Here is a 26,580-nt window from a genome sequence, read left to right as displayed (position 1 = left end):
GTTGGCACCCGCCTGAGAATTTGATCTTTGCCCTTACAATACAAGTGGTCGTCTATAAGGCGGTACCTAGTAGCCTTCCTTACCAACCCACTATTTTTGGCCTTTGGTGTGTCCTGTTGGACATTCTCCTGTATCTAGAAAACCGATGATATCAGGCATAGCATCACTACCTTGGAAGATGGGTAGCTTTAATTTGATCGCCCCTACAGGAACGTCTTGTATTCTTTCTTTAGCTAGAGCATCTGCCTCTTGATTTTTTGCTCTGGGGACATGGTATAGTTTCACTGCTTCAAACTTCTTTAGAAGGTCCTTAACTTGGCAAAGTTGACCAAGTAAAGCCTGATTTTTACAATCCCAGGTGCCATTTATCTGCCTTATCAAAAGCAAAGCGTCGCACAACACATTTAGGCGATGAATTCTTTGTGAAATACATTGTTCCAACCCAAGAATTAGGGCTACATATTCTGCTTCATTGTTGGAGTGGGAGTGTAATAACTGCCCAATGGAGAATACTCTTTCTTGTCGTTCATTGAAAATGGCCATGCCTGCTGCAGACTGATCCATTGCTCTCTTGTATGCTCCATCAAAGAAAAGAGAGTGAGCTCTTTCTAGCCTAGGACTTTCTACCATTGGTGTTCCTTCCTTTGCTTCCATGTTGACCTTCAGCTTCTTCTCATAATGGCGATGAGTGAGAATTCCCGCTACACTAACCCTGGTAGAGTTTTCTACTTGCATGGTGTAGTCAAACTCTTGTAGTCTAATTAACCACTTTGAGATCCTAGATGAGACATCCATGTGTGGCATTACATATGGGAAAACCTCCTCCATTGTCAGGATTACAAAGTGTCTAAGCAGAAGATAGGAGTGGAACTTTGTGGTAGCAAACATTAGTGCCAGAACCATGTGTTCTACTTCGGTAAATCCTTTTTCTGACGGGGTCATTACACGACTAGAGAAGTAAATAGGGCACATGAAAGAAGTTTTGGGGTCCTTTTGCATTAGCACTACTCCGAGTGTATCACTTCCCACACTAGGGCTCACATAAAATGGCTCGTCCCACTTAGGAGGTGAAATAGTGGGAAGCTTAGCTAGGATTTGCTTTACCTCAATAAACTGCTGCTCATTCTCTTCACTCCATGAGAAGACAACCCTCTGGGTGAGTTTTTGTAGGGGAAGGACCACTTGAGATAGCAGGTGAATGGACCTGCTTAAGTATCTTACCTTCTGAAGGAAAGAAACCAGCTGCTTGGCAATGGTAGGTGACGATAAAGATACCAGGGCCTGAATCTTGCTAGGGTCAGCCTCGATCCCTTTTGCAGAAATAACATGAGCAGGGAGAGTGACTTTGCTTTCACCAATGTGACACTTTTCCACATTGAGTTGGCCCCCCAAGGTTTGCAGCCTGGTTAAGCCATCATAGACTTTGCTTAAATGAAGGGCTCGTGAGCTATAAATGAAAAAATCATCTATGAAAACCCGTATTGATGTTCCAAAGTAGGGTTGGAAAACAAAAGTCACATAGCGTTGAAACGTGGCCTGGGCATTAGTGAGGCCAAACGGCATCACTCTGTAGGAAAAACATCCCCAAGGTGTGATGAAGGTTGTCTTCTTCTGATCTTCCTCCGCAATGCTAATCTGGAAGTATCCTGAGTAGCCATGGCATACTGTGTATCGCTCATCACCTCCCACTTCATTAAGTATTTCATCTTGGAATGGGAGGGGAAAGTGGTTCCTCTTCGTGGATGCATTGAGAGGTTTATAATCCACACAGGCTCTCCACTTACCTTTTTTTTTTGGTGTGACTACTACTGGGGAGACCCATTCTGAGTCTTCGACAGGGTAGATGAAACCTGCTTGTAGCAAACTTCTCACTTCTTTAAGCAACGCCTCTTGTTGGATTACTCCAAGTCTTCTGAGCTTTTGTACTACATGTTTAGTGCCTTCCTTGAGCTTTATGTGGTGTTGTACTACCGTAATACCTATGACCTCATCATAGCCATCAATGAACAAAGTAGTGAAGTTACCTAGCATGGAGACGTACTCCTTCCTTTCATCATTGGTTAACTCATTCGAGAGCATTTTTTGTAGCTTACCTGCATCCTCCAAGGACTGCATACGTGATGATCCTTCTTGGTTTGTTGAGGTTGTTTCAGATTGTGTTAATCTGTTCAGGTCTTTAACAATGACCGCCATTACTTCGATGCTACTGTCACTTCCATCGGTGGTGGTCGTCTCTTCTCCTGAGGTAGATGAGTAGTCGTCGCTCGTGGACTCATCTTCTGAAGCCTCCAAGATCATGTTGCGCTGCTTTCCAGTCCTCATGTCATAAAATATGGACTTCCCTTTAGCATCCTTCATCTGGATCATCCCGGTGCTCCAGTCTTGTTTAGCTTCCATAGCCATAAGCCAAGGCCTCCCAAGAATGATGGGGTATCCCTCCCCTTTGTGTGGCATGACGAAGATGTCTACCTCCACTTTTGTATTGAATGCTTTTACTTTGACCGCATTTACAATGCCTACGCATTTCACTCTTACATTGTTTGCCACCTTGGCTCGGCAGGGTGCCGGCATACTTACCTCTAGACCTAGATGGTGCATCATCTTTTCACTCATGACTCGTATTTGCGCACCACAATCTATGTAGACGTTTGAAATTCCTTGCCCCTTGATGTGAGCGTCCATGGCTGGTAGTATATCGTCGAGATCCCTCCTGGAGATAGCCCCAGCTATCTTGGGCCGTTATTTCCTGGTACTTACCATTTTTGTCCATTGCCTCCTCATTCTGGGTTCAAGGTGGAGTAATTGGGGCCAAGTTATCTTTGGGCCCTCCATTAACACATCCTGAACTAAGTCATAGGGTTTTGCATACTCACCTAGTGAGAAATCCATGATGTCTATCTTCCGCCGCGGTTTAGCTGCTTGCTTGCTAGACTCGGCCTTTCCTTTCATCTTCTCTTCTCTTTGAGATGCCTCCTCATGCCTTGCACACTTCACTCCCATAGAAACCACTTCTTCTACCTTCGCTTTTCCTTTGTGCTTCTCTCGAGCTGATTCTTCTACCTTCGCCTTCCCTTTAGCCTCCAATCTAATAACACTCATCGCTTGGTTCACAATAGGTGGTGGGGGTAGTGGCAGAATGAGAGGATGGGGTGGTGGTTGCTATTGTACAGGTGGTCAAAGGATTTGGACCGGTGGGATTGGTCCCGGTTGCCTAGGTGGTGGTGGTCTTTCTCTTGGTGGAGAGATTTGATTTTGTCTCCCCCCTCTAATGAAATTCCGCCTCCTCGGGTGTGGGCAGTAGTACATTCCATGGCCATCTTCCCAACAGTTGTAACACTGGTACTATGGGTTCTGCCTTCGTTGTCCTCTTCCTTGTTCTGGGTTCCTGCTAGATGCCTGCCCTTGCTGCACCAGATGCACAGATAAACTCTCTAGTTGGGTGGTGATGCGACTCAGCAGGTCTTGCTGCTCTTTTGATGTCTCCTGCGGTTGGACTCTATTATTGGTTGTTGCAACCACTAGGGTTGGTCAGTCCGAGCTTGTTTCCTCTGACTCGTTTACTCTTGCTTGCATGCGCAGCTTCTTGTCTTTAAGGTGGGCTACTTCGACTTCCAACTCATATGTTGCAGGAAACCTTCCCTTCACCTTCTCTCTAAGTGGCGACCATAGACCAGCAATGAAACGGTCCCTCTTTAGGAAATTAGGCGCTCCTTCGCCTTCCTCCAGTGAGGCAACCCATCTCTCCCATAAGTCCACAAATTTGGACTCGTAGGTGGCATACTCTAGCAGGCCTCCCTGCTTTAATTCTGTTAGTAGCTGCCATAGCTTCTCCGAGGTTATGCATCCACCAAACCTCTTTACAAAAGCAGCCCTTAACACTTCCCATGCATTCTTGGTAGCCTAGTACAATGCATTATACCAGGACTTGGCCTCTACTTTCATCAGTAGAGGAAAAATTCTAAGTCGTGAAATGTCGTCCTCATTGTTGGAGACAACACAAGCAATGTCGAAATCATCCAAAAAGACGGTGGTGAGATCCTCTCCCTTCTTTCCACTGAACGTGGGGAAAGAAACACTTGCCATGGTAGTCACTCAGGAAATTACAAATCTCTTTTTCTTTTTCTTTTTTCTCTTTTTTCTTCACATTACATTAACGGTAACGGCTCATAGTGGCTTTCTTTACAGGGGTGGGTGGATAGGTTAAACAGGATAAAGATAGAGACATTAAAGGAATGATGGTAATCTAATATGGGGAGAATGATAGGGTTCGGGGAATTAAGGATTTCTCCTAGTACTGCCGCACCGAATAGGTGTACGATCTTTTGTTGGTAGAAGACTTTCCTATCTACATAAATATTCACATGCATATGCTGCAGGAATCTGAACGAGAATGCCATCAGCCCGTTTTCCATCATGCACAGAGGGTGGAATAATTACTCATACTCTTACCGTGCCAGTGTTGATGAGTCGGCACATCCACAAGAGGTCGTCGCCTTTCATGGGTTCTACCTTTCCTTCGTTGCTCAGCACGTACGGGGTGATGGCGACGCGTTTGACCACTCCCAACCTCTTAGCTAACAGAAATTGCAGGTAATTTCCATAGTCGATCGGCGTGTTGCATGAATTCTACTCCATTTAGTTGCAACTCGTCCCCAGCCCACTGGGTTTCTCCCGTGGTAGAGAGTTTCTTCAGGATAAGTTGTACAGGGAGAGGAGGAAGATCCACCACTCGCTTTCCAAAACAGCGAGAGAAGTAGCCGAACCACTCTTCTCTAAGACATGGGAATCTTCTTACCACTTCTTCTTTCGGATTGCCGAAGTGGATTGGTAGCACTCGCATGCATCGTGCAAATCGGTAGGCGACCTTTCGCCGCTTAGCTTCAGATGACTTCTTCTTTGGCAAATTGGGTACAACCCGGCTTTCTGAGCTTGAAGCACTTGCTTGGCCAGATGCTTCTCCCTTCGGGGTCATGTGTTTCCAGACTGGCTTATCTTCTCCTTGCCTTTGGCTCGAGCAGCCCCTTTAGGCCACTTTGGAGATATAACTTTGACTGTAGTTTCTTTAGGGAAAAGAGGTCTCACCGTTTGCTTCCCTTCCTTGATGTGAATGACTTCTTCGCGATGAATGTCGATGTAGATGACTTCAGCCCTTTTGTTGCCTTCGTTTTGCTGGCACTCATTGACAATGTGCCTTGGTTGACAACAGTGATGGAACTTCACCCACCTCCCACATGATGCTCTCAATTTATAGTTAGAACGAGCGACACGAGATGGAGAATTTACCCCTTGAATGCTGACGACACTGCAGCCTGGCAGTAGCACCTCAATGAAGGCGGCTAGTGCCTCCTTCGTCTCCTCTTCTTCCGTCCTCCAGTTAGAAAATTCCTTCAGCCATTCGTCCATGATTGATAGTGGGCGTCACTTTCAGCATTGTAAACTGAAGGGTCTTAGAAATCCCTCCTCAGTGGGGGCACCAAATGATGGACGCAAAGCGGACCCCGAACCCCGACGGCCTCTAAAACGCCAGGATCCGAATGGCGCGCCTCGAGCCTGCCACGGTAAAGCGAACAGGGGGCACCACCTAGCTTTGAGCGGCTAGGACGCAAAATACGATGATATGAACACAACAAACTTACACACCGAGAGAGAGAGAGAGAGAGAGAGAGAGAGAGAGAGAGAGAGAGAGAGAGAGAGAGAAATTGCAAATGATGAAAACTCTCGGGGGGGTGTGAGGGTGAATTATTTCTGCAATATTTAAAAAGTGGCATGCCGTGGTGGTAGAGAGGTAGGGAGAGGAGGTGGTGCAACCTACTTGGTGCGTTCTCTACGACGACTTAATGATTGTGAAACTTACTACCAAGAGCATGTATACGTGTGTGCATCGACCATTGGAGTCAAGAGATGGGTGTGGTTCCCTTCGCATGGTGCAATTCCCAAGGCAAACCCAACACACAAGCCCCCTCCCCGTGATGGTGTGTCAATCCTTCCCACTACATTCTACCAAATGCTTGACTCCTCATGAATTGCCCCCCACCCCGATAGTGAACTCTCAGTGCCAATTTATAGGTGTTGGCTGCTTGGATTATGGTAATCCCAGTGTGGTTAGGGTAAGCTTAATCGAGAAGACAAAGCAAGTGGTGGGCCCGGTGTGGTTGACCCTTGCTTTGTTTTGGGAGGTTTATTTAAAGATGGGAATCTGTAGGTGGGCCTTTGTGACCATCACCTAGAGAGAGGTTATTCACAAAAAAAGGGAATTTACAATGGCTTGGGTGAAAACTGAAGAAAATGATGAAAATAACCTATAAATTACTGGAATGGCATCATGGTTGCGTGTTGCCGAAGAATGGTGTGTTGTCGGTGCGTCGGTGTCGAGCGTACTTCTTTTCAGGGTCGAACGAGGCATGCCTTTGGCACACTTCCTCTTTTTGTTGTTGGCGGCACATGCTTTGGATCTTTCATCTTTTTGTGGTTTTCCTAGTTGTGAAGTCCTTCGTTTTTTTTCCTGAATTCGTGGTGCGTATACGTGTGTGTGTGTGTGTGTGTACGTATGTGCATGTGGGCGGATGTGTACATATATATATGTATATGGGTGTGTATGTGTGTGAGTGCATGTGTGTATTTGTATGTGTGCGCGAGCGTGCGGTGGGGACGGGGGCTTATGTACATAATGTATATATGTTTTTATATTTGTCTTTTTATTTATTTTTTTCTTCTCTGTTCGGCGGCCAGCGGCAGCTACGCAAGCTTGGGGTGGATTGTGTGTGTGTGTGTGTGTGTGTGTGTGTGTGTGTGTGTGGTGTTGAGAGAGAGAGAGAGAACGCGTTGCGCCTATACAGGCCGAGAGGGAGAGAGAGTGGGAGGGCGGGCGGCTGCTGCTGAAGCAGAGCGCGAGAGAGGGAGAGGGGGTTAGGGGTGTGTGTGTGTGTGAGAGTGTGAGGATGAGGGTGAGTGTGTGGTGTATGAAGGCTTGGGCTCCATGGTCATGCACGTTGCGCCTTCGGGCTTGAAACACGAGAGAGAGAGAGAGAGAGAGAGAGAGAGAGAGAGAGAGAGAGAGAGAGAGAGAGAGAGAGAGAGAGAGAGAGAGAGAGAGAGAGAGAGAGAGAGAGAGAGAGAGAGAGAGAGAGAGGTGGTGCTAGAGGGGGGGGGATCTCCTAGTGTGGGTGCCCACCGCGGGGGGGGGGGGGGGGGGGGGGGGGGGGGGGGGGGGGGGGGGGGGGTGGGGGGTAGAAGTCAATGGTGTGGGGGGATAGTGAGGATAGCGGGGCAAGGGAAGGGTGAGTGAAGCCGAGGGGAGGGTGAGGCGAGCGGGTGGGGAAGAGGGGGGCGGGGTTAGGGGAAGAATATTAGCAGGCCAAGGGGGGGGTAATGAGAGTGGGGGGAAAAAGTGTGAGGGGGGGGTGTAAAGGGTGAGTGTGTAAGAATACGGGAGAGCAAAGGGGAGGGAGAGGGGTTCCATGTGGCTCAACACAGAGGGAGTACGAGAGAGGGGTCGGGGTGAGTTTTCAAAGCTTGCGCTTGGCCGGGGGGGTGGTAAATTTGGGAGAGGGGTATGTAGGGAAAATGAGAGAGAAAGAGAGGGGGTGTTATTTAATCCAATGCCCGTCAGGCGGCGGGGGGGGGGGGGGGGGGGGAATGAACTACGGGGGGGGATTAAGGGTATCTGAAACCGAGGGCGGCCGGTTAGGCTGGGGTATGGACCAACGGGGCTGAGGGTGACAAGGCCGGCAAATCGAAGGGGGGGGGTGTCATGCCCGTAGGGGTGTTGGGAGGATTGACCAGCGGCGCCGAGCCTTCCAACAGTGTTGCCAAGGCTTCAACAGAGGAAAAATAAGTTTTTTTTTTCTTCTTTTTCTTTGATTTGCAAAAGTCAGCTATCAATGCCAATGTCCTTCGGCGTGAATGGCTACAGCCTTCTCTCCCATATCCTCCGCTAAAATATGAAGAGGCTACAATCAACAAACGGATAAAAGAGGAGCCAACAGTTCCATTGTACAAAGCAGATATCTCCAAACCTGAAGGAGTCAAGCTGATAGTGTATTCTCAACCCAGGTGGAGAAAGGCATGGGTCACAAAATATCCGCAATATCTAATCCATCTGGTAGAGGCACCTACAGTGATCAAAGATAACCTCAGTTTCTGCCCTCTACCAAGGATGAGGACATGGAAACCCCACGAGCTGTTGTAGAGAAGCCAACCCACTTGGCTCAATTACCCAAAGCTGCCAGGCTTGAAGGCAGGCGAGAAAATGAGTGAGCAATACATGGTGAAAACCCTAACGGGCGCCATCAAATTTTTCACTGGCTCAACTGACCTATCTTGCATCATGATGAGAAAAATATGTAAAACCCTTCTGGTAGTCTTTGAAACCTTCAAATCTAGACAGGCGACATACAATATCTTTTTCTTTCAAGATACAAACAAATGTGCCTACGATCTGTCTGCTCAGCCTTCTCACGAGGTGATACATGCACTATATCAAAGAATTATGTTTTTGCCTTCTTATCACCTCCAGGCCTTTGAAGAAGCCTTCTACACTGGCTTCTTCACCATCAACACAGATATATTTGGCCCGACGTTACTCGCCCAGCATGCGCGATATGAGTCCCTTCTAAAGATGCGACAAAGCCTCCACTAAAGAAGCAGCTCAACTGCCATGTCGGAGACGACATGAACTAGGAGGGGGGGAGTGTTAGCAGCTGGACACACCCTACGGAGAATGATTGCTCGAAGGAATATTATTTTTTGTAATTATTCTTTAATTGAGAAAACCCGTCATTTCACCTTTGTAAATAGTGGGGCTTACAGAAGCTTCCAGATTGTATCCCACTTTTGACATTTAGATTGAGTAGATGGTTAAATTGGAACATTAGGGTTTGAGGTTGTAAGATATTTATACCACTTTTGACCTTAATGAAAAAAACTTTGTCATTTAAAAAAAAGTTTTATATGTGTAAGTGAGCGTACTGTGTACGAGAGAGAGTGAGAGTTTCATCTTGACGCTACGCATGCACCGGTGGTCGGAATCGAGTGCGGAGAAGTGCAATGTGTTGCCCTCGACGAGAGCTACGTGCAAATACCTACATTGCGGGTGTACAGTCTGGTTTTGTGAACTCGACCCACGAGCTACATCTGGTGATTCCGTGAGCATATGTTGTCTGTTTTCACATTTCAGCATATCCGCGTTCGCATTGAGTAGAGCTACACATAGGTACTTTAGTTTTTGAAAATGACGACCTGCAAATTTTGACCAGACATCCTACGTGATTTTGCACCAGGTGTTTAGGGTTGGGATTTTGGTTCATGGACCTCAGGGAGAGCGACCTATTTGTGTTAGTAGGGTCTCCTTCAAGTTCTATGGCGTTTCGAGAACGTTTGATGGGTATTTGGCTCTTGGAAGCGTTATAGGAAATCTCCTCTTATGCACTCCTGAAGGCTGTAGCTTAGACATTGGGTAGAGACCTCTGTAGGAATTAGTCGAGTGTCGGTCGACACCCTATGCTTGCTTCCACATGCGTGCGGGTCGAGCTTCGTCCTTAGCTGACAAATCTTGTTAGGTGAGTTCTCGCTGTGCTGACGTCCGTCGCGGCGTATCCGCCAACAAACGTCACTAGACGTTGTTGGGAAACAAGAAAACTGGAACACCTCTATAGCGATGTCACCCAAGAGCATTGAAATAGAACTACAAGAACACCAAAATCTTTGGCAAACCCCTTTGAAACACCACTGATCCAACAAGAGTAATCCCCTTGGGAATTTACTGGCCATCGCCCACCCAAGAGACTATGTCACATAGGAGCAAAACCTCGTCAAAGCACGGATTTATAGCACACACTGATCAATGCATATGAAGAAAGGGGCCTCCCCTTCCACAAATAAACATCACACACCCACAAATTCAACATCAATTCCACAAATCATAGATACATGCCCTCCCAATCTGTCTGCAACAATTTTCCACTAGGCTGTCATAGCCATAACACTGCAAAGAACTAGTCGTAACCTGAAGAGCAAAACTCCAATTGGGGCACTTTAAAGCTTGAGAGAAAGCTTGAAAAATGATTGGCGAGAAATTAAATATGGCCAAAATTGAATCTACACACTGCTACATGAAAAATTGACGTGAACGAGGAGCTGTCCCGACACGACTAGACGTAGAGCAGGCAAGGTCAGGGAAAAAACTGCAACCGAAACCATCAAGGAGGCACAACAAGCTCTAAAATGAAATTTTTTGGAGTTTTGATGAACTCTTTTTTACATGAGTTTAAGTTATATACAAGTCTCCCTTCAAAAAACTCAGTCTCACGGGCACTTAAAGTAACCTGACAGTTGTCACTAGACTAGCAACTTGCAGTGCATGTACATGTGCTTACTAAAGAAAGACAAAAACCCCACAAAAATAAATCCATACACACTTTTGACATCGGGCGTCATGTCTGTATGTACAAATTTACGAAAAATGGGGTGTCAAAAATGTGCCCAACATAGTTTGCCACACCCTAGCTTGCTAGATCATTCATGTTCAGCAGCACAAAAGAGATCCTGCCACATGAGGGAGTCTTCACTTCATCTTCATCCTTACCCACATGATCAAAAAATGCTTCAAAAGAAGGCTCGTCTTCAATTACAGTCATCAACCTTGCAATATACTTCTTCAACCTGTAGCCATTTACACGTGCTTTATGTGGGGTACCATCCAAGTTAGCAAGCTGATATGTGCCATTTGGAAACTTGTTTAAGACCAAAAAAGGATCTTGCCACTTGATTTGAAACTTCTTTTGAAAAGTGCTATCAAGCTTACTATGGTAACGAAGCACCATGTCACCCTTCTTGATGTCTTTGTCCTTCACCTTTTCATTTGCTTTTGCTTGATTGTTCTTCAAGGCCTGCTCATAATTCTCAAAAGCCAGCAACCTATCCAACTGTACACATTGCAAATATAGAAGCCTTTCCTTGAATGCATCATTGGGCTCTTCTTCAAGCTTTAGCATCATCTTCAAAGCTGGTATCTCCACTTCAATAGGAAGTAAAGCCTCTTTGCCAAAAACTAGATGGAAGGGAGAGAAACCAGTACCTGATTTGATGGTAGTCCTGTAAGCCCATAAAGCACAAGATATCTCTAAATCCCAAGTATTTTCATTGCTTCTTGTCATCTTTGTAAGCATAATTATGAGCTCTCCATTAAACCTTTCATTCATGCCATTGCCGCTAGGGATAATATGGAGTAGTAAACCTACGATGCACATGAAGCTTCTCACATAGATAATCCAACAACTCTCCCCTGAAACCTGGACCCTTGTCAGAAAGTAACTCCAATAGAATGCCAAATTTGCAAAAAATATCTTGATATACAAATAAGGAAACATCTTTACTCGTGATGTGCTTAACAGCTTTGGCTTTGGCCCACTTGGATAGATAGTCAACAACAGTAAGTATGTAACATTTACCTCTAGCTGTCATAGGTAGAGGACCTATTGCATCAATACTCCACTTCTCAAACACATCATAAGCCACAATGGTGCCTCTTATTTCTGATTTTAGAACCCTATTTTCCATTCTTTGACACTCTTTACAAGACTTGCACCAATGATGAGCATCACGTTGAATGCTTGGCCACACATACCCCTCTTGCAAGACATTATGCAAAGTGATCTTTGAAGCAAAGTGACCACCACAAGAACCCTCATGATTATCCTCTAAAATTTTGTATATTTCCTCTTTCCAAGGTGCTTTTCTCATCACACAAGGTCAACCCCCTTCATATATAAGGCATCGCCAAGTAGCACATACCTTTTGGCATGGCGTAGGAAGGCAAACTTTTTTTACTTCTCCAACTCTGATGGAAGCATACCTATTTGTAGAACTCTTCCTCCCTCTCTAAAGCTTCCCTTCCCAAATAAAGAGGAGAATCATCCCTTATCACATACTATTGTCCAATTGAACTTTTGCACTGCACCATGTGCTTCTTCATTTTGAGACCTGTCCACATGCCTTAAACTCCAAGCTTCAAAATGCTTAAGCAGATTCTTAACCTGAAAACACGTATTTTTCCAGCCTTAGATACTTTTCCACACCCCAAGTACTTGCTTAACTACCAAAAGAGCATCACCTCTTACCCTCACACATGCCAAGCTCAAGGCAAAGGTTGAGTCCTTTCTCCAAAATAGCATACTCGGCTTCATTGTTGCTTTGTGCTATAAGCTTCAAACTACCAAGGTTAGTTACCAAAGCAACTTGAGGATCATAAATTACAACACCTCCTGAAGCTTCACGATGTGCTTTCCTGTAAGAGCCATCAAAAAACAATAGATAGGCATCAAAAAACAATAGAATGGCGCTTTCATGTAAGAGCCATCAAAAATCAATAGATAGGCATTGTCTATGTCAGGAGTTTCCATGTGTTGCTTCTTCACCATGTCCTCCTTAAGAAGAGGATGGCTTTCCTTATAAGTAAGAAAATCAGACAATGTAGCCCTTGTACTCTCCTCAACAAGAAAAGAGAATCGGAATTCCTGTAACTCCACAATCCACTTCATGAGCCTTTTTGACAAAATAGGACTATTCACGAATTGAGGTAGAGGAGTGTAGCTAGTGAGGAATGTGAATGGTTTAGGGAGAAGGTAGTTCCTAAACCTTCTACATGCATGCATCACACTCACCATGATGAGATACACTTCAATATAGCCTCTTTCCACCCCTAGCTTCACCTTGCTAGCACAATAGATAGGCTTCATGTAGTGGGAGTTTTTATCTCTTTGAAGAAGCATAGCTCCAATAGCATCCTCACCTATTGATGGATTCACATAAAACTCCTTATTTCAATTAGGAGGTTTCATATTTGATACCTTTAAAAACCTTCACATTCATTTGTCCATTGTAGAGGATCCAACCTTGCTACTTGTTGTAGGGGATAAAGAAGTTGAGAGGACAAGGGAATGAACCTTGACATATACTTCACCTTTTGAATGAAAGTAGCAAGTTTCTTTGTATTCTTAGGTGATGGGAGGAGCACCAAAGCCTTCACTCTGTCAGGATCCACTTCAATCCCATTCTCTGAAATCATATGCCCCAAAAATTTCACTCTTGGTTGAGCAAGATGAAACTTCTTTGGGTTGAGTTGACCTCCACTTTCATCATATTTCTTCAATGCCATCCCAAGCTTTGAACAATGATCCTTTCTCGAGCTATAAACACAAAAGTCATCAATAATATCCTTGACAAACTTGCCAAGAAAGGGAGAGAACACCGTATTGTGGCGCGCTTTTGATACCAGGCACAACCATTCATAAGACCAAAAGGAAGCACACTATAACAAAAGCATCCCCATGGTGTGATAAATATGGTCTTCTTTTGATCTTCTAGAGCCAAGGTGAGCTGAAAATATCCAGAGAATCCATCACGTACACTATAGCTCTCATGCCATGCAATAGAATCACGTATGTCATCTATGAAAGGAAGAGGGTACGGATCTCTCTTTATGGCTACGTTTAGAGGCTTAAAATCAACACATATCCCCCACTTTACATCCTTCTTGGGTGTGAAAACAACAGGACTCACTCATTGTGCATTACTCACAGGACATATGAAACTTGCTTCAAGAAGCTTATCTACTTCTTCCTTTAAGGCATTAAGTTGTACATGTCCCATTCTCCTTAGCTTTTGGTATACAAGCTGAGATACTTCCTTGATTGGAATGTGAATTTCCTCTCCCTTGAATCCTCTAATTTACTCATAAGAAGTGATGAATAAATGAGAAAATTGTTGTATCATATGTAGGTACTCACCCTTCTCATGACTAGTCAAGTTGGGAGACAACATACCTTGTATCAGCTCCTATTGACATTAGGTTGTTCAAACTTTGGATTGCATTAGCTCTTCAATTTTCTCATAAGTTGAGTACTCTTCTTCATCACTTTTCTCATCAAAATATGCGTCCAAAGGTTGCTTGCTAGCCATTTCAAACCTCTTCTTATCACCCCTTCTATTGTAGAGAGTGATGGTACCATGTCCCCAATCCTGTACAGCTTTGGTTTCCTAGAACCATGGTCTTCCAAAAATGAGAGGGAAAGCACCAATACCTATGGGCATAATATGGAAATTTACCATCACTTTAACATCAAATACATCCACCTCCAAGTCCTTTATGACTCCCAAGCACCTCATCCTTGATTGGTTGGCAAGATTTATGTGAAAACCTGAATTCTTCACCATGTTGAGTCCAACTTTGAAACACATGCTTGAGTAATAACACATACATGTGCACCTCCATCAATATAAGCCTCTTAAATGAAATTTCTCTTATGCCATGCATCCATAGTAGGGCATATATCAAGTAGCTCATTCAAAGATAGGACTCTCACTGACCCCCTTACAGGCTCCTTCTTCATGGGGTTGACTACATGCTTCCATTGCCTCTTTAGCTTAGGACACATATCCATGAGTTTCCCAAAGGTAACATCAGCCTTTCTACCCACCAAATCATCCCTTAAACATAATTTGGTTTCCCTTCTCCCAAAGGAAAGTCGGATGCATTGTAATGTTGCTTGGGTTTTCTCTTCTTCTTCTCTTTACCTCTTTCAACCTGTTTCCCTCCTGTATGGCTGGGACTTTCATCATTCATGTCATGATCTCTTGCAACCCTCTTACCTACGGGCATGACAATATCTCCTGAAACATCCTCTTTCTTCTCCAAACAAATTATGCTTACCACCTTTGTTTTTCCCTTCTCTTCAGCTGTCAAACCATTTGGTGTTGCTTCCCCTTTAATCTCAATTCCATAATCTTGAGCTCAAGAAGAAATTTGTGAAGGAAGAGGAAAAATGTCACCACCCATTCTCTTTTGCTTATCACATTGAGGGCTTTTATGACCCCATTCACCATAATTGTAACATTGAAACATATCCCCTCTTCCAGCCATGCCTCTTCCTCTACCACCTGTAAACCCCTCATTGCTTCCATATACACGTCCATATCCATAGCTTTGACCTCTTCCACCTCCCATCATATGCACACTAAGATTCTTCATAAGACCTACAAACTCTTGCATCTCCTTGCAAAAAGCATTCACATCATGAGAAGCTTGTTGACCATAACCCGTGACCATAACCCGGCTCTCTGATGAGGACTATTGGTCTCTCTAAAACTTTCACTTCAACCTTTGGATCGACATTGATTCAAAGTTGATGAGGATGCTCTGCTTTCTACTCTTTATTCTTTGCAATTTCAACTACCTCCTTAAAGGTCCTTGTTTGCTTAAGCTCTACCTTCAAGCGTAGACTACTCCTAAAACTTGCAAGAAATCTATCCTTCTTCAACATGGCTAGAGGAATTTCAGCCCCCAAAGATTTACACCACTTTGTCCATAACGCATTGAATGCATTCACAAAGTCTTCTATGGTATGGCCTTCACCTTGTAGTACCAAGCCTTGAATAGATTGCCATACCTTTTGTGGGTCTTTCACCTGTTGGAAGTGTGTAAGAAAAGCATGCCTTACCAATTCATAAGTCATAGCTTGAGGAGGTTGGTGGGCTGATTGTAGCTCCTTTTCATAGCCTTCCAAACATTCCCTAGCATCTCCTTTAGACAAAGTAGAAGATTCGTAGCACCAATGCTAGGTTTTGCTTGTCAGCAAGAAGGCAATCAAACTCCATTCTCTCAATGAAACCTTCAACAATTTCATTTGATTTCCCACTAAAATCTGGAAAACTAAACGGCATGTCTTCCAAAACCTGTAAATTGAAGGCGAAGCTATTCCTCGGTGGCGCGGGCAGCAAAACACTATTGGAAAACAAGCAAACTAGAACGCCTCTATAGTGATGTCACCCAAGAGCATTGATAGAGCACTAAAAGAACACCAAAAGCTTTGGAAAACCCCTTTGAAACATCACTAATCTAATAAGAGTAGTCCCCTTGGGAATTTACTGTTCGTCGCCCACCCAATAGACTATGTCACATAGGAGCAAAACCCTGTAAAAGCATGACTTACAGCACACGCCGAGAAATGCATATGAAGACAAGGGCCTCCCTTTCACAATTGAACATCACAAACCCGCAACTTCAACATCAATTCCACAAATCATAGATACATGCCCTCCCAATCTGTCTGCACACAATTTGCCACTATAACCCTGCAAAGAACTAGTTGTAACTTGAAGAGCACAACTCCAATTGGGGCACTTTAAAGCTTGAGATAAATCTTGAAAAATGACTCGCAAGAAATCTGAATATGTCCAAAATTGAATCTACATGCTTCTACATGAAAAATTGATGTGAACAGAGAGCTGTCCCGACACGACTACATGTAGAGTTGGCAAGGCGAGGGCAAAAACTCCAACAAAAACCATCAAGGAGTCACAACAAGCTCAAACCTGTAATTTTCTAGAGTTTTGATGAAACATTTTAATTTTGTACATGAGTTTAAGTTATATACAAGTCTCCCTTCAAAAAACTCACTCACGGGCACTTAAAGTAACCCGACAGGTGTGACTAGACTAGCGGCTTGCAGTGCTTGTACATGTGCTAAAAAACTCACTCACGGGCACTTAAAGTAACCCGACAGGTGTGACTAGACTAGCGGCTTGCAGTGCTTGTACATGTGCTAAAAACCCCACAAAAAGAAAGCACACACACACTTTTGACATTGGGGTCATGTCTGTACGTACAAATTTACAAAAAACGGGGTGTCATAAATGCGTCCAACAACGTCTATAATCATCTTGGTCAAATGGCTAAGCTTGTGCAATCGCAGAGAGATGCTCTCTACCAAGTAGGGATCAATTGTGGTCAAGAGACATATCAACCATTCTAGTTCCTCAAAATTCTTCTCACACGCTAAGGTATCTACCAAATCCATTCACAGGCAAGCACCGGATAGACTATGTGAAACACTTTTGAAAAGTAAAGAGGGTACCTCTCACCCAAGGTAGAAGTGGATGACTCTAGCGTACTAGCCATATCTATACACACAGATAGATGATGCTTAGAGTGAAAATATTATAAGGGTCATGTTAAAAGGTGGTGTCCTTGTGCATAATGTGTTTTTATGATTTTGGGTCATGTACTAGAACTTGTAGGAATCCAGCTTTTTGTTTGGTGACTCTTGCTCATTTACTTTTTTAAAATTTTGTTTTCTTGAGTATTGGTCTATATATATACATTCCCTGAGAGTGGGAGATTGAGAGCTCAAGGAGGAAGGTTAAGAGGGGAGCAAGTGAATGATGATGTCAGATCCCCCCTTCCTTGGGTAGATCATACCTTTTGAAACGATGTTGTCACCTTTTGAAACCAGTTGTTCCAAGTTGTTATGGGTAAAGACTTTGACAAATAGTTTTCGACTGCCCTAGGCGTTTCATCTAGTTTTGCAAGGGTGGTAAGGTACTCTTTCATGATTTTATTTGCAAGGTTGTTGTAGGTGGTGAACTTACAATGGGAGGTGCAAATTCTTTCTTGTTTGTATGGATATGTACAATGGTAGGTGAAGGTTGTGTCGAAGCTTCTTTTTCCGCATATGAATTACATGAAGAGCGAGAAGCTTCTTTTTCCGTATATGAATTACATGAAGAGCAAGAAGGTTCATTTGTTTTTTCTATGTTTGAGCTGAGCAAAAAAAGTTTTTCTTGCTTGGGTACCCAAACTAGCTCCAAATTAGGTTATAGTGTTCTGTGATCTTTCCCTTCCCACAATCTTCAATCGGCTTTATCGTTACAAGATTTCACTCACATGGGTCAGGTGGTGACAGGTAAAAACATAATTTATGTTTTGACACCCAGATTTGATCATTTCCTTCATATTAGCCTTGGGCTTCCAATAGTCATTTAGGAATCCAACGCAATGTTTTCTTACATTTTTGGGAGCGAGTGGGGCCTCTCTTACAAGGCTCCTGTTTTTTAGCATCAGCAATGGTTGCTAAAGAAGCTATAGGGACCCATTTGTATTTTTTCTTTGTTATATCACGATGGGTCTTGTCTCAATTTTTGTTTCAACTACAAAAGTTGAAGCTTTAGAGGGTTGGGCTATAGTTACAGATGGTTCAACCTCATAGACATGCACTGTTTTGGGTTGTATTTTTTTGGACGCGATATCTCAAGGACTATCACTTGAGTGACAGGGCTAAGAGTTGGTTTCCATGTTGTGACACTTTTATTCCCCTAATCAATAGTACATTTGGTGGCTATCATCCACGTACGTACTAGGTTTATATTGCCTTCCATAGTTTCAGCACAGGCATGACCAAAGAGTCTTGAGCCACAACCCCGTTGTCATAACTAAAAGAAGTGTGCCAAATTCCCAAAACCCACAATTATTTTCTTGTTGACACCCTTGACTTGGATAGTACTCTCAAATAGAGATGGATTTCCTAATTGACAAGACACCCCATATGATAGCAGATTATATTTAGCATTCGTATCCAATAAGGCGGTTATATTATTGCACTTTCCCATTGGTGCTATTTAGCAAAATAGGTGTCATAGAGGTGTGTTAGAGTCCAACCAATCATCCTCTGTTTCAACGTGGAATGCATGTGTAACTCCAAGGTTGGCCTCTTGTCGGCGTCTTATACATTAATTGTTGTTGCTCCTTAGCCTTAGTTCGAGCTTGTATTCTTTTCAACTCTGCTTGTGTCTTGGCCGCCTTTTTTGATGGATGACACGTGGTCATTTTTTGCATATTTCAACTTTTTCTTCTCGTTTTGCAATCTATACATAAGGACTGTATTCCCAACCTTGATATCTTTGCTCTTTAGATGACATTCAAACCATTTTTTTCTCTTATCTTTCTCCACAAGTGCATTTTGCACAGCCAATAGTCTTTCTTCATCTAACCTCTCAAGGATATATAAATGCTCAACTAAAGGGTTACCATCCCAACCTTCTTGTGAAGCTACCCGCAGACTAGGAATTACAAATTCCCATGGCATAACTGCTTCTTGGCCATATACCATTTTGAATGATATACAATTAATAGCCACTTTGTAATAAGTACGATAAGCCCATAGAGTTGATGTCAACTTCAAATCCCAATCTGTGCGATGAGCTTCCACTGTTTTGGTCAAGATAGAAATTAAGGCCTTGTTAGTGCTCTCAACTTGGCCATTTGCTTGTGGATAATAAGATGTGTGTTAGCAGTAAGCTAACACGTACACCGTTCTCCTTGTAAAAACAATTATTATTTTGATAAGTCGAGAATATTGTAACTCCTGTTTTCTTGATAAACCTTGTAATTAATGAGCCGGGGCTACAAGCTTCTAGATTGTATCGTCCATTCAATTCCCAGCTTTGGTAGAACTCCAGATTATTACTTTTGACCACCCAAAAACCTTGGCTAAGGTATAAAAGCCAATTTTTGTGAGTTTTTTATAAGTTTTTGGATAAAAATACACAGCATGAGCTAATGGTGCTCACTTCTCTCCCTCTCGCGCTTCCTACTCCCTCTCCAGGTTGTCACATTGAAAATGAGTTTGTTGCATTGCAACTGCAGGTAAGAGATCCTTGCATTGACGTAAGCAGTTCACAGTATTCCATAGCTTTTGGCATCGCCGACCCGCGGCCTAATTTCATCATAACTAAGAATTTACCTTCTAAAACCAAAACAAAGCATAGGCGGGGTATTGGGGCATCATTTCTAAGCATTTAGATGCATTCTAGGTCGAAAATGACTAGATCAAAAATCCAATGCTGTTAATAATCGTGATTTTGGAACTTGACCTAAAGTGGGGTTTGAGGCCATATGCATGTGTGCTTAGGTCTTATAAACTTTTCCTAGAAGTTTTGTTACGTTTGGATGTCATTTGATATTGTAACGGATGTGATTTTCTTGTCGTCGATGAGCGATTGGCTTTTGGTGATTTCAGTCACTTGAGTGTAGCTTGAGTTAGATGCAAGTTCTTAGTTGTTTTCCAAGAGATTGAAAACCTCTTGTAGCCTCTATGTACTAGTCGAGTCAGCTTCGTCCCATGGTTTGACAAATTAATCATGGTTCTCGCTTATACTACAATAAGATAGGATAGTGAGGTTAGACATGCGTCCCACATTTGGCACCGCTGTCGGGGATCGAAGAGACCTAAACTAGGGAAAAACACGAGCGTCTTGTGTAATTGTCCTTTAACTTCCTCTAGGTTCGCCTATAGTTCAAAACTCTCTTTTAGAAACCGCATAGCTTAAGATTGTCGTCTTTTGGTGTGTGGAGGTAGCTTGGAAGTAATCGTACTTGCTGAGTACCTTTAGGACTGTAGGATTGTAGATTTAGATTAGGATTTGGAGAATGATTGGTAGACGAAACAAGTCTTAAGATCAAGAGTCTGAAAAACATAAAAAACACAAGAAAATGAGTGTTTGTGGACAATTTCCACAACCCCATTGCACGAGAAACTAGGAGTAGGGTAAGTAGGATCCGAGGTGGATTTCATATCATTTCTCTCTCTGAAAGAATCAAGTGTGAATTGTTATGTAAAGTTGCAGAATTTCAGGTCTACGGCTAGAAATAGCACGAAAGACTCGAATTCACTCAATCCACCGGGGGAGTAAGCCTAAGAGTTTTCCTAACCAGTGGGTAAGCTCAAGGACACTTCGAGGTAAAAATTTCAAGAAGTTGACCAAAACGCAGATTATTTACTTTTTCTTGACATTTTAGGCCAAATTAAGTTTTGACTTGATTTATAGGCTTAAAAAACATCATAAAAGGACTCTTTGTAAGAAAATTGCAAAAAAGTGCTCATTTCAAGCCTCAAGTTAATAATCACGATTATTAACTTTTTACTCCAAATTAACCAAGACTCATATCATTGACTCATTGCATTTGTACAAACAACTTTTGTAAAGGCCCAAGAGATTTGGATCACTAACCTAGCAAAAAACTGGGTGAAAACTAAAGTTTGTACTGACTTTTTGAATTTTGAGTGTGAATTGAGGAAAAATTTATCCAAACTTGTTGAAACTTGATTCATAAACTTACACTGATGTGATAAACATGTGTATATGCTCAATTCACCAAAAACTTGCAAATAATCGTGATTATTTATTTCTGCCCTGTTTTTGAACTTTTTTGACCAAGTTGGAACACCACTAGCTTTACCATGTTGTAATAAGCCCACAAACCAAATTTCGTAAGATTTGGATCACTGGAGTGAAAACTGTGACAAAAATTGCAAAGTTAGTCTGCGACGGACAGATAAATGATGACCACTTGACCAAAAATTATCCAAACTTGATGAAAATTGGCTAGTGACCTTAACATAAGGTGTATAATAGATTTCTGTCAAAGTTGGGACAAAAATTTACAAAAAATTGTCAAAAGTAAATAATCACGATTATTTACATTTGCTTCAAAACTTGGTGATTTTGCAAATTTGAGTATACCACAAGGTCAGGCACATCAATTAGACCCCACAAATCAATTTTGGTGAAATTTGGACCACAAAAGTGAGACTTAAGCCAGATTCTCAAAATCAGAGTCTGCGGACACAGAACAGTGGGTAAAATTGATCAAATTTTGTCCAAACTTGTTGAAACTTGCCCAAGCGCTATAACAAGTTGTATACTTGCCAAACCAATTCAAAAAGTGAAAAAAAGTGACAAAAGTAAATAATCTCAATTATTTACTTCTGCTAACCAGAGACTTCAAATTTGACCTTTGGGCTTATACAGTGTTAGACCACCATAATATAAGGCCATAGGGGAATTTTGGGTTCAATCGGATCAAAATTGGTACAGATACACTCAGTTTTTTACAGATTGCAGATTAGACCTTTGATTTTGTAAAGCTAAATCTGAAAGTCAAAATTTTGACTTCCATAGCACGAATTGAAGTGAAATACAGAGATCAGTCCACTAGAGTTCTCAAGAGCTCTATTGTCCTTATAGAAAAATAGCTAATTTCACAATTTTTTTATAGGAATCAGGTAGGAGACGAGGAATCAATGGCTTGACAGAAAGTTGCAATTGAATCAAGTGGACAGTGACGACAAGTCAATCCCAGGTAAGTACTCTATCCAGGGCTTCATACGTCTATATGAACCTTAGATTCGGTCGTGTAATAGGAAATCAAGGCCTATTTGGGAAAACACCAGTAGAGTATCCACTGAAGAAAGTATGAATCAAGGCAATTCCTTGCACACAATTCCTGAAGAAGTCTCGGACACTTTTTCCGATTCAACATCCAAAATGTCTTCTTACTCGACTCGCTCTGAAACCGGAACGACAATGCGCTACAAGCATATACTCTCTTTTTACAAGACTAATCGCCATGGAGCCTAGGTTTACTTGGATCCTAACGAAGAATATGCTATTCACATTGATGATCACGGTATTGAGTTCGAAGAAGAGGTTAGGGCAAATAAGCAAGGAAAAATGTACATAGATTGAAACGGAACTCAATATGTACAGGTTGAAAATCTTGATGTGATAGACAAATGGGGATTAGAAGTAAACACTATAATCCTAGATATGTCAGCAAAATAAGGACCACCAACTTTGGAATTCTAGGGATACGATCAAGTAGACTTGAAGCCTTTGAAACGGCTTACTACGGATAATCCTAGGATTGGAATCTATTGTTGGGAAGATAGAAACATAAAAGATATTTTGTGGACTTCTCATGCTAGACCAGGACAATTAACTGCCATGAAGATCATCTATATCTTCAAAATCAAAGATAAGGGATCTGTGGACCTACCAACTTACTTGTTTAGGGATTGTTATAACAACAACTTTGCTATGATGGCTCCTGAGGAGGTAGAAAAAACCAAATACCAGGGGTATTCCATACGGGATTGGATATTGGGTCAAGGACCAGAAACCACTCCAAGAGACGAACATCGTGAGAGATCATCTGAGAGTAATGTGAAGAAACCAAAAACCATCTCATCACATAGAAAAATGGGTGACACAAAAGCTAGTCCAGGGCTACATGAGTCACTATTTCTGACAGACTGGTTTGAAGGACTCAGAACAGGACCAACTCCCAGAAGATCTAGAGTTCAAAAATGGGTCAGAAAAGACAATGGATCAGGGGATCCATATGACCACTTAGCAAGCTTCAAGCAAGTGCTAAGAGCAGAGCGTATATTCAACTTCCATACTCAATTCGAGGGGTTTGGAATGACATTAGAAGGAAAAGCTTTGACATGGTTTCAAAACATTCCACCAAGGTCAATCATGGATTTGAATACATTAGCTCAAGGATTTGTACCTACTTGTTCTAAAACGGGGATTAAACATAATACGGTAGCTCAAATCTACAGCTTTAAACAGAAACATGGTGAGTCTGTTAGGGATTGTGCAACTCAAATGAAACAATACATTGCCAGATGCCCAGAGATGGAGATACCTGTAGAGGAGCAACTTGTTTTATTATTTCTGGAGGAATTGCTAAACAAAGAACTTCATGCTATACTCTATAGTAAAAAGCATACAACCCTAGAGTCGTGTGTGTCTCATGCTATTGACCTAGGAGACAATTGTGAGATCTTTAATGAAGAGGATGTCCCTAAGGATAACCAAAGTCTGAAGACTGCATCCACAAAACCAGCACAAGTGGGAACGGCTCCTGCGGCACCACTCTCAACCATAGAAGATATGCTAGAAATGATGAATGACATGATGAACAGTATGCAAAAAGCACCTATGAGAGGACCAAGACAGGGGATATCCCCACAAGGACAACCAATTAGGCCACAAAAATGGTGTGCAATTGAGGGTAAATGGACCAACCACGAGACCCACGAGTTCTACTTCAGACCAAAGTATGATGGAAATGTTTAGTACGTGCCCATGAGGCCACCACGACAACCCACTCAAGCTCAAAGACCACCAATGGGTATGGAGAGACCTCAACCTGTGTTGGGACAACAGCCTCCTTATCCAGGAAATAATGCGGTGCCTGTAAAGTACATGCACTCAAAAGGAGTCATAGATGAACAAGCATTAGTGCATGTTACAACCTATGCAGAGTCTATTCCATCTACAGTAATGGTAGAGGGAGATTGGTATAGTCTACAAACACCACCAAGGAGGAAACTATGACTTATGCTCCACTAAAGCTCAAACCAATGTAGTATGTAGCTAATACAGGTGTCAGACCTCCCATGGGAAGACCCATGATGAAGCCCAAAACAGGAAACTGTCATAACTGTGGTGTTGATGACCATTGGAAGAACGAATGTCCAGAGCCATCTATTCCATTTACAGTAGTGGTAGAGGGAGATTGGTATAGTCCACAAACACCACCAAGGAGGAAACTATGACTTATGCTCCACTAAAGCTCAAACCAATGTAGTATGTAGCTAATACAGGTGTCAGACCTCCCATGGGAAGACCCATGATGAAGCCCAAAACAGGAAACTGTCATAACTGTGGTGCTGATGACCATTGGAAGAACGAATGTCCAGATCCTGACAAAAACCTCAAACCGATTGAAGCCTATTGCACAATGTTGTGCAAAGGGAGGACACTTTCCGGAAGATTGTCCTAAGAATCCTTTGAACAAGGGAAAAACAGTAGTCAACGTAGTCCAAGCGATGCCTAGTAGCTCATCAGAGAGCGAACCGATTGTTCCAATCAAGGTAATTACTAGAGCCCAGGCAAAGAAAAAGAAACACAATTCCTCTGATGATTCAGAGAACACAAAATTTTATTCTCAAAGAATCAAAAGGAGCAGAAGCAAAGATATGAGATGAGAAAACAAAAACAACGGGTTGAAAATGAAGAGAAAGCAAAAATTCTAGCCCAGGACAAGTTGAAAGAAAGTGGCATTGAATTCAAGGAAACAACCGTGAAATCTGGAGGATCCATACTGGTTGATAAAATTTTTGAGACTATTAATGCCGCCTTGGAAGCCTACCAAGTAGGACTTAAAGCGAGCCAAAACATGAAAAATAAATGGAAAAACTACCCATCTCCAGACATAGAAGTAGCAAAGCTGGAAGCTTATGAAAATTTGGTAAGAATCACCCAGGAAATGCTGGATAAACAGAAACCCAAGCTTGAAAGTATTGCAAAACCGGAAGAGCTTGCGGTAGAAGAAACGAAAGCAAAATCCGATGTGGTGGCCAAACCCCACCTTGAAAGAAATGAAACAGAGCTCATAGTGACGAACAATGAAGAAGCCTTAGACGGAATTCCATTCGTCGAGGGAAGACTGGCCAGGTGACTTATGGAAAAAGGTAAGGGAGATCAATGATGGGAGCCTAACCTTAAAGTCGGCTCCTATAGAGGAAGTCTGGTTGGATAACCTACCATCTGATATAAACATGGATATACAATCCTTGTATGGGGATTGTGGATATTACCTTCTTACTTGGGAGATAACGAAGATGAATCCATCATTTGTAAGACCACTCAAGTAAAAAGAGCCAAACAGACCCTAGAAGTAGACAACATTCATTCAATCATGTCTACACCTATCCAATGCACTCTTAATTTGGGAGAACTGTTGAAACTCAGGCCATACTTATGGAATGATTTACAGAAACCCTAGAGAAGGTGGGTATAAAGGGGTTAATCTCTAAGAATCTGGGAAACTTGAAAAATAAAACGGAATATGAAGAGATACGATCAGTTCCTATGAACAAGGTCGGAGAATATTATGAAGGGGAAGAAGGAAACACTACCCTCCCAATGAGATATAATAACATTGAAACCATGGCAATACTGGATAGTGGAGCTGGCATAGCCATAGCCACTAAAGCAGTATGGGAAGCCTAGGGATAGCCATCCATTAGACAAACGCGAATAAAATTGCATTTGGCTGACAAACACATTGAAAGACCACTAAGGCTGCTAGAAAAAGTGATAGTCAACTCCTGTGGAATTGAATATCAACACACTTTTGCCATAGTAGACTTTTAAAAAAAACTCAACTATGAAATCATACTGGGAAGACCTTTCATGCGACAGGTATAGCTTATCCAAGATTGGGGAAATGACTATCTGAACTTAAAGCAGGTGGGATCTATAACAAGGGTCAATCTAAAGGACCACACCTATAGAGGCGTCTTGAAAACACCCATCCAAGAGTTTGATTCAGTCTCTTCGGCTGAAACTAAACTTCCATCTTGGCTAAACAAAGACACTCCTATTTGGATGTGTGGAGCTTCAAAAAATGGAATCTTGAGATGAGAGGAATGTATCCTAGAAAGGAAATGTACAGACGAAGCCTACATACTGAGGCGGTCCCGGGCGAGCAACAAGAAGAGTGGCCTCTAAGTACCCTTCTAGGCTCCCGTGCTGCTCAATTGGGTTGGGGTTGGAAAAAACAACAAACACACACACAAACCCGCAACCTAACCCTACACAAATTTGGGGCACCACCTAGTTTTGGATGCGAACTAGGACGCGTAAAGAGAGAGAGAGAGAGAGAGAGAGAGAGAGAGAGAGAGAGAGAATGATCGGGCTGCTTTGAAATTTATTGGCAATGATCAAGCAAACACAATTATATATGTAAGAAAGAGAGAGAAGGGGGAGGGGGTACTTATTGCATTAATACCTTCTTACAAATCTGTCATGACCAATCAAAGTGAGATTAGTATTTGTTCAACATAGCTTGAGTAAATTACACCACAACACATCACAAGAAAAGCCACCCCA

Source organism: Adiantum capillus-veneris, chromosome 12 (assembly GCF_014529385.1).
Source record: "Adiantum capillus-veneris isolate H3 chromosome 12, ASM1452938v2, whole genome shotgun sequence".
NCBI lineage: Eukaryota > Viridiplantae > Streptophyta > Polypodiopsida > Polypodiales > Pteridaceae > Adiantum > Adiantum capillus-veneris.
This window is presented reverse-complemented; position numbering follows the sequence as displayed.